This window comes from Myotis davidii, unplaced genomic scaffold (genome assembly GCF_000327345.1).
Source record: "Myotis davidii unplaced genomic scaffold, ASM32734v1 scaffold394, whole genome shotgun sequence".
Lineage (NCBI taxonomy): Eukaryota > Metazoa > Chordata > Mammalia > Chiroptera > Vespertilionidae > Myotis > Myotis davidii.
The window spans coordinates 3755818-3764635 of NW_006287548.1; the positions used below are offsets into that span (position 1 = coordinate 3755818).

Consider the following 8818-nt stretch of genomic DNA (forward strand, 5'->3'; position numbering starts at 1 on the left):
ACCGGGCGGAAGGCTGGCTCCGCCTGGCGTCCCCGCCCCTTAGTCTTTCCCGTCCTGCGGGCCAGTGTCCCTCTTCACCCCCGGCACCCGGTTCTCCCCTCAGGTCCCTTCTCCGCCCGCCCAGCCCGAGACCCTTCCGCCGTCCGTCCGTCCTGGTCGCGGCTTTATTGAATGTCTGGTGGGACTTTGTAGGGACTTTTGGGTATAGGTTCTCCCACGGCCACTTCGGAGCATCCATCCGATCTCCCTCGTCTTCACCTGCCCAGACGGTGCCCAGGTGAAGGGGCCGGGTCGGGGCCAGCTGGCAGCCTGGCCTCCCGCCCCTGGAGGTGGTTGATGCTCGGGGCAGGTCAGACGCAGACATTCTAGGGTGGGTTATCCAAGTTCATGACAGAGACCGGCATAGGAGGGTCTGTGTGCTTTAAGAACGCAGTTTTCAGTTGCTTTATTTCTTCCAACTATCGTTGGAATACAGAAGGCAAGAAAATGTGGGAGGGAACTTAAAAGACCTGAAGGATGTGGAATGTTAACAGAACATGCCCCCCCCCCCCAATGTTAAAGGCTGATTACTCTAAAATTCCCACTTGGGTGCAAATATGCCTTGTCTTACTCCACTGAGTTAACAGACTTCACTCTCACATTGTCTGCTCTAAGGGAGAGATGGGGTGGTTCATGAGACTGTGGGTCAACGTTTCAAAAGAGAAAAAACTAACAAACATAAATGTAGACGTTAATGTGTAATAGGAAGGTCTGGGAGTTAAGATGCCAGGTCCTGCACAGCAATGTTGGTCTCCATGGCTCACTCTCCTTCCTCTCCCCTCCTGCCCGTAGGACCCCGTTCACCTTGGAGAACGTCGAGTAAAAGTTGTCAAGACCTAACAGCTGGGTAGGGTGGAGGGAGAAGAGAGGAAATGTCTGTTTTAAAATAATTCTGGGTAGCAAGATGGCTCATAAAGACTGTTCTTTGAAGTAGAAAACAATGAGTTATGAGATGTTAAAGGCCCATTTGTTTCATGTAAATGCCAGAGGTTATTTGATTTCATAGAGAAAATGTTTTATAGTTCTTACTCTATTCAAACTTTAGTTGAGCTTTTAATTTTTTTAAAAGTTAGAATAATAAGCCTGTGGACATTGGATTTGGCTTTGTAACTGGAAAGTACTTCCTTTTAAGAATATTCAAATATTGTGAAAAAAAGGAACAAATTACGTGAATTAATTGTACCTTTAAACACAAAGCAAGTAAGTACTTGTGAAAACTTTGCTCTTAGGTGCTGTAAGGTAAGCCTGTGAGTGATTTTACGAACCAGTTAGTAGATGGGTAGTGTTAGAGACCAAAATAGGACCTTTATGTATTCTTTTAAGATTTACAACACATTTTCATGTATGTCTCATTTGCCCCTGCTAACTGCAAATAAGACCCATGCATATGTTCTCCCTATATTACCAATGAAGAAAGCAAGACTTAAGAAATCTGAAATGGGCGGGGCTGTGGTGGCTCAGTGGTTGAGCATCGGCCTATGAACCAAGAGGTCACGGTTTGATTCCCAGTCAGGGCACAAGCCCAGGTTGCGGGCTTGATGCAGGAGGCTCTCTGTCCCTCTCCCTTCTCTGAAATCAAAAATGTATTTCAAAAAAGAGATCTGAAATGACTGTGTAACACAGCTACAGCTACTGGACAGAAAAGCTGACATGGCAGTGATAGATACACCAAGTTCAGGTCTGGTGCTTAAAAACCTCTTTAGAATGCAGCTTATATTTTATAATTTCTTCATAGAGTGGGCCTATCTTAACTTACTCCAGTCTTGTTTTTTCCATCAAAATTACTGTTTTATTTTTCCATCACCATTTATGCCCTCTTCCATCAACATTATTGTACAAACTCAAGCAACATTTACCTCTCCATTCTATATTTCTTTTTAAAAATGTATTGATGTTAGAAAGGAAGAGCCAGAGAGACAAAGATATTGATTCGTTGTTCCACTTATTTATGCATTCATTGGTTGATTCTTGTATGTACCCTGATGGAGTTCGAACCCAAAACTGTGGTGTATTGGGATGACGCTCTAACCAACTGAGCTACCCGGCTAGGGCTCCATTCTGTATTTCTAAATTCCTTATGATGAATGAGAATAAAAGAGTAGAAGTCATGAAATAGCATGAATTTACCAGGTAAATGAGTTGATATATTTTAAAGAGTTTGTTCTGGTGACTTCAAATTGAAGCCAAGAATGCCTCATATAGAGGGACTTGCAGAGAAACTGGTAAGAGAGCAGGTAAGGTAACAAGGGTTAAGTATAGGACTATGATCAGGAGTGTTAAGTCAGAAGAGTTGAAAAAATAGAGTTCATGAGTACAGAATTTACCTTTTTATGTTTAACATGATAGTTAAAATTTTATTTCAATTTGTTTTTAATTTTGGGGGGAAATTCAATAAAATGATACAAGAAACCTCAAATTTCAGCATTTGCTATTAAGTTTCCATAGAAACAAGTCAGAACACCAAATATAAAGACAAGCACATTGAAAGTTTTCTTTTGATGTTTTTATTTCAGACAGTTTTATATCAATTTCCCTGGAAACCAAGAAATACCTACTTATTTCAGCTTTTCTACAAAGGAGAATTATTTGGTTACTTATACAAAATCATACATGAATGATGCTCTGAAATACAAGAACATGATTTCAAGTTATTTCAAAGAGACATTCCAAGAACCTAGTAGAGATTTCAGATAGACTTAACAATAATTTTCTACTACCTTGCCCTTTTCTAACAGTAGTAGTATATATAATATAACTGATGATAGTATCAGTAACACGCACACACAAAAACACTTAAGATTCTGTTATCCAATTTATTACTCATCACCTTTTATACAGCCTTTTATGTTCTGACCTTCTGAGCCTTGCTCAGTTCCTGGCTAAAGGTGCTTTCTCAGATGACCCCTTGTTCCTCCTACCCCTAAGAAGTGAGTAGGGAAGGAATTGGCAATATTATGTGGAAAAACCTCTGAGCAACAGATCTTTCCTCTTTCCAGTAGCTATTTTAAACCCTCTTTTTTGCTTTTTTTGTATGGCAATATTAGTAAGTATTTGATGTAAAAGATTTAGAAAATCCAGAAAAGTCACTCACTTATACTCAGAATATCAAGAACTTATATTAATATTTTGGTGTTGAACTTTATGTATGCACATAAACACATTTTGTTTGTTCTATGAAAAGGACGTCACTCTTTATGCGCTGCTTTGTAACATTTTGCTATAAACAGAAGTAATGACCTATAGCTCCGGGAATTGTGTTTGACACCTGGAGAGTGCTCCAGGATGCATTTCTATCCAACTGCATGCTCTCTAATAACTATTCAGTGTACCCTCAAATGGCTGGACCATCATTCATTTACCCATTCTTTATGGTTGGCCATCTTTTAAAGTGAAACCACACACAATCCCATAATAATGCTTTATTCTGGGGACACAGATAAAAGTGGATGCATTGTACCTCCCTATAGAATTCAGCTAGTATTCTTTCTTATAATTTAACTAGAGGCCAGTGCATGAATTCCTGCACTTGTGGGGTCAGGCTGGCCCACCCTGTGGGGGGTGGGGGATGAGGGGGTGTGGGTGCACAGTTGGCAGGCCGGCCCTGCCCCCTGGTGGAACTCCTGTGGAACTCCCAGTCAAGGGGACAATTGACTTAGGAGTGTCCCAATTAACGAGTTTTTCGAGATACGAGCCGAGCCGTCTCTCGGCTGATTTTTTGCTTTGAGTTGTGAGCTAAAATTCGGGTTACGAGCGAGCTTCAGATACCCCACTGCTAGTTGGCGCAGCGAACGTGACAGTGAACGCCACAACATCAGCCCAGCATCACGCGTCTCGTTCACTTTTGATTTGACATACGAGTAATTTGAGTTACGACCTCCATCACAGAACGAATTAAACTCGTTAGTCAAGGCCCCACTGTATTACCCTTTTATTATATAGGATTAGGATGTCATTTTGTAGTTAAGGCATTTTAACATTAAATATTCTTATCCCAAATTAAAGTAACCATTGATTGTCACTGGACAGCAAACCTCTTTTAGGTTTTTGTGGTTCGTATGTCTTTAATTCTAAATAACTACTATTCTAAGATCTGAAAGTAATGTTTATTTTAGATGATAAATCAAAAGATAGCATTTGATGAAACCATACAAGATATAGGAAAATTGGGAGAAACTTTATTGGTTTTAGATGCACTGAAGTGGTAAGATGTCTGTTGGGCACCATTCCAGATATAGGACAAACAGTGTTATATAAATGACAAGCCCCTACCTGTAACTTAGGTCCTTACATTCCAGAGGAGCCTCAGGGCAGACAACACATGAACAGGTAAGAAAGTCAGGGTGGTTAAAGACAGCTGCTCTCCCTTAAGTGACAGCGAGAGGGAGCCATGTGAGGATGGAGGAGAGGCTTCCATGCCGAGTTCCTCAGATGACAATACGCCCAAGTGCAGGCAAAAGGACAGAAGGACATGGCGATGGCTGCAGCAGAGAGAAAGGGATGCCAGGAGGAATATAGTGGATTAAGACTTTGTATGCCTAGTGGACCTTGACAAAAAATATGAATTTTAGTCTAGTTGTAATGGGAAATAATTGGAGGATTATATGCAGGGAAATGATGTTCTAGAAAAAGAGGAGAGTGAGAAAGAAGCTACTGTTTGAGAATAGCGGGGAAGCAGGGAGCCCAGGTAAGAGCCAACAGTGGTTTGAACAAAAAAACAATAAAGGCTTATTTAAAGAAATTAAGTGAATCTAAAAGTAGTATCAAAGGTCTGAATGGACCAGTCACAGAAAAATAAATGCAGATTACATTTGAATATCTTCACACAAAAATGCAAATAAGACTATACTATAGTTTCTCTCCTATTGGGAGAAGACCCATAAACTTGGCATTGCATTCTTTGGTAAGGCTGTGAAGAAACAGTTGCCTTCATATATTGCAGGGAAATGCAAAATAGTTCCTCTCTATGAAGGGGACATTGGCATAATCTCACAACAATGTAGATAGATTCATTAAGAAATCCTATTTCAAGGAATTTATCCTGAAGACATACCCCATAAATATGAAACCACATATTCACAAAGTGGTTTTTTTTAAAATATATTTTTATTGATTTCAGAGAGGAAGGAAGAGGGAGAGAGAGAGAGAAACGTCAGTGGTGAGAGAGAATCATTGATCGGCTGCCTCCTTCACGCCCCCAACTGGGAATCAAGCCCACAACCCGGGCATGTGCCTTGACCAGAATTGAACCCAGGACCCCTTAGACCACAGGCCAATGCTCTATTCAGAGCCAAACCAGCTAGGGCTTCACAAAGTTTTGGTGCATTATTTTTAAAAGAAAAATATTAGAAATAACTCATGTCCAAAAGGGTCTCGTAAAGTAAACTAGTACATCCACATAGGAGAGACGTATGGAGCTATAAAAAACAAAAGTAAGATCTCTCTTTACTGCTAAGTGGTAATCTCTAGGATACATTACATGGGAAAAAGGAAGGAGAGGATATAAGTAATCTATATGACAATCAGGGAAAATATTATTTGCTTATTTAAAAAAAACCCACTGAGAGAAATTCTTGCTAATTGTGTGTCTCTGTTATTCCTTTCCTTTTAGTCGGCAGCCAGAGCGCATATTTAAGATGATGCTCAGGAATGGTTAGAGTAGAAACTTTATACATTTTCAATGCAATGCCAAACATTCTCATTTTGCTTTTGAGTTAATTTGTGAAAGCTTTGTTTTGTCATTTATTGTGACACACACACACACACTAGGGGCCCAGTGCATGATTTCGTGCACCTTGAAAGGAACTGTGGGCTGTGAGGCTGCGGTGGGCATAGGGGTGGGTCTCAGCCTATCCTCCCACTGCGGCTCTTGGTCCCCTGTCTGCCAGCAGCCCCACTCCCACCATGGCCGCTCCCATGTGCTGATGGTGTCAGCCCCACTCGCACTAGGCCCTGCTTGTACCCGCTGATGGCGCTGAGCGATTGGGACTGGCGCCAGGTGCCAGCAGCGGGTGTGAGCAGTGGCTCCAGCTCTGGCGCCAGCTGCGGGTACAAGCAGCCGGCTCTGGTACCGGCAAAGGGTGTGAGAGGTGCCTGCCAGCCCTGATTGCCTCTCAGGAGCAGGAGGAGGTGGAAAAGCCCTTAGGGGAGATCAGGGCCAGCAGCTGCCCTCGCACCTGCTGATGGCGCCGAGCTATTGGGGTTGGTGCTGGGCACTGGCAGCGGGTGCGAGTGGCAACTCTGGCGCCGTCAATGGGACCACAGTGCATGGGAGCAAAGAATTTTCAGTAACCACCAGAAGCTCACCTTGATGACAGCGATGGGCACCCCTGCTTACCTGCTCCACCATCCTGCCATGGCCAGCGCTCACCATGTTCTACCCTCTGCCACCTGCTGCAGATGCCTGCCATGTTCCATGTGCACCCCCTAGTTGTCAGCGCACATCATAGCGACCAGTTGTTCAGTTGTTCTGCTGTTCGGTCCATTTGCATATTCGTCTTTTATTATATACAATAGGATTATATCGATTGTGCTTACATTTCATTTGATTCTCACAGTGGTTTTAGTATGGGAATTATATCCGTTTTTCATTTGAGAAGACAGGCTTTGAATGGTATAAATTTGAGTTGTCCAAGTTTTGAAAAATGATGCTAGAGCAGGAATATTAATTCCAGATTCATGGCACATAGAAATAGAATTTATATATTGACACACTCATGTGAGCAGCTTTGGGTATACTACCTTTTTTCTCACTCCCATTTTAAATTTTATTAAAGCAATTAAATTGTACGGTTAAAATAGTAACATTGCATAATGTGAAATGAAATTGAAGTAAATTGCAACTCAGAAATAAAGTCTGAGACACTAAGCAAAGTGCTTTTTAGAAATACAAAAAAAAAGGTGCATTTCTCTATATGAAGTGTCACATCTTAGTCACTAAAACATGGATTGATGATTATAACAAGGCAAGACTGAGAACCAAGGTAGAGGCAGCTAAATGAGTGGTTTAGAAGCCAGAGTTAGGGTCATTAGAGGCTAAAAAATCAGAAGCAAGACTCAAGGAGTGGTAGACTGGGGGGCCCAGGAACATGCTATATGCACTTTTGTGAGTCAGGCCAGTTCAAGGCCATTGGGTAGGAATTACCTGACTGAGGTGAAAAATGTGGACTCAAATAAAATCACCAGTGTATATGATCATTGTTAGAACCCAAATTTTGTGTTTGGGCCATGAAAGTGATATAATGTATAGTAAATGCAATGTGTAGTATAGGGATGATAGAGACTTCAGTAAATGCAGGAAGCCTTAAGTAAACAGGTGTCAGCTGTTGGCCCAGAAAATTTCTGACATTTCTATTTAATTGGAATATATTGACATCACAGACTTTCTGAAATATGCTGCTTCTGTCAAATAAGTCCTTGGTCACCATCCTTATATTTTGACAAGGAAAAATAATTTATTGACGGTTAACAATTGCATAACTTTAGTACTATTAGCCTTTAGTAATGCATTTTATTTATTTTAAGGTTGCTTATATCTTCATATTTTTAACATCTATGCAACTGAAATGGATCTTAGAATTGATAGAATCTTAGGTTAAGGGGAAAGCAGTATTCGATGTCAGTGGGGTTTTACATATTTCTTCCTCTTGGGAATATTTACATTGAGGCCTTAGTTTAATGTTTTAAAGTCATACTTTCCCTAGATCAACCTATTATGTTGTTAAATTAAGTTGGGATTTAAATAATACAAAAGTGGTAGGTCTTTAGAATGCAATTTTAATCACAACCCCTAATCATGAGTCAACAATATTTCTTCTAAAACATTCTTAGAGCCCTAACCGGTTTGGCTCAGTGGATAAGCATCAGCCTGCTGACTGAAGGGTCCCAGGTTCCATTCCGGTCAAGGGCATGTACCTTAGTTGCAGGCACATCCCTGGTACGGGGGTGTGCAAGAGGCAGCTGATGGATATTTCTCTCTCATCGATGTTTCTAACTCTCTATCCCTCCCCCTTCCTCTCTGTTAAAACTCAATAAAATATATTAAAAAAATAAAACATTCTTAGAGTTTTCTAAAGAAATAATTTTGGGAAGGATTCACATGTAAGATGCACAGTAATTTCCTGTATGTGCATGTTGAGGGGGGCAATCATGATTTGCTTAATAGTTTTCAGTCTTACCTTTGTGATAGTGAAAACAGTGTAGTCTCGTTTATCAGTCTCTTTAGGCTCCAGGGAAAACAGTTAATGGAGAGTACAGAAATACTGTGTGTGTATGAGTTTCTGTCTAATGGCTTAAATAGCCATTCTATCAAATAGCAATGCAGTATTTGTCATTAGCAAAAAGTACAAGCTATACATAAAATGGTTTCAGGCTATAAGCAAAATCCTATCTAATAAAAGAGAAACATGGTAATTGGCATACAACTGCTACCCTTCCCATTGGCTAATCAGTGAGATATGCAAATTAACTGCCAGCCAAGAAGGTGGCCGGCAGCCAGGCAGCTTGAAACTAACATGAGGCTTGCTTGCTTCAGTGAAGGAGGACTCCAGTTCTTCCCTGCTGCTTGCAGGCCTCTGAGCTGCAACTTTAAACAACTATGTAACAAATACTGCCGGACTTCAGCCAGCAGGATCGCAACATTGTAAGCAAAGGCGAGAAACCTACTTTCAGCAGCAGAGGCCTAAGAGCGGGAGCCAAGCCTCAAAGCTAAAGCTGGCCCAGAATAAAAAAGAAAAAAAAGGAGCAGTTGGGAGCTTCAGTCACCCCCAGCCTGAAAACAGCC

General features: G+C 41.3%; 1 protein-coding gene across 1 annotated transcript in view; it reads left to right on the forward strand.

Annotated features, from left to right (window-relative positions):
* The window catches only part of CCNYL1 (cyclin Y like 1), a 36412-nt gene that overhangs the window by 915 nt on the left and 26679 nt on the right, over positions 1 to 8818 (forward strand). The window lies entirely within an intron of this gene.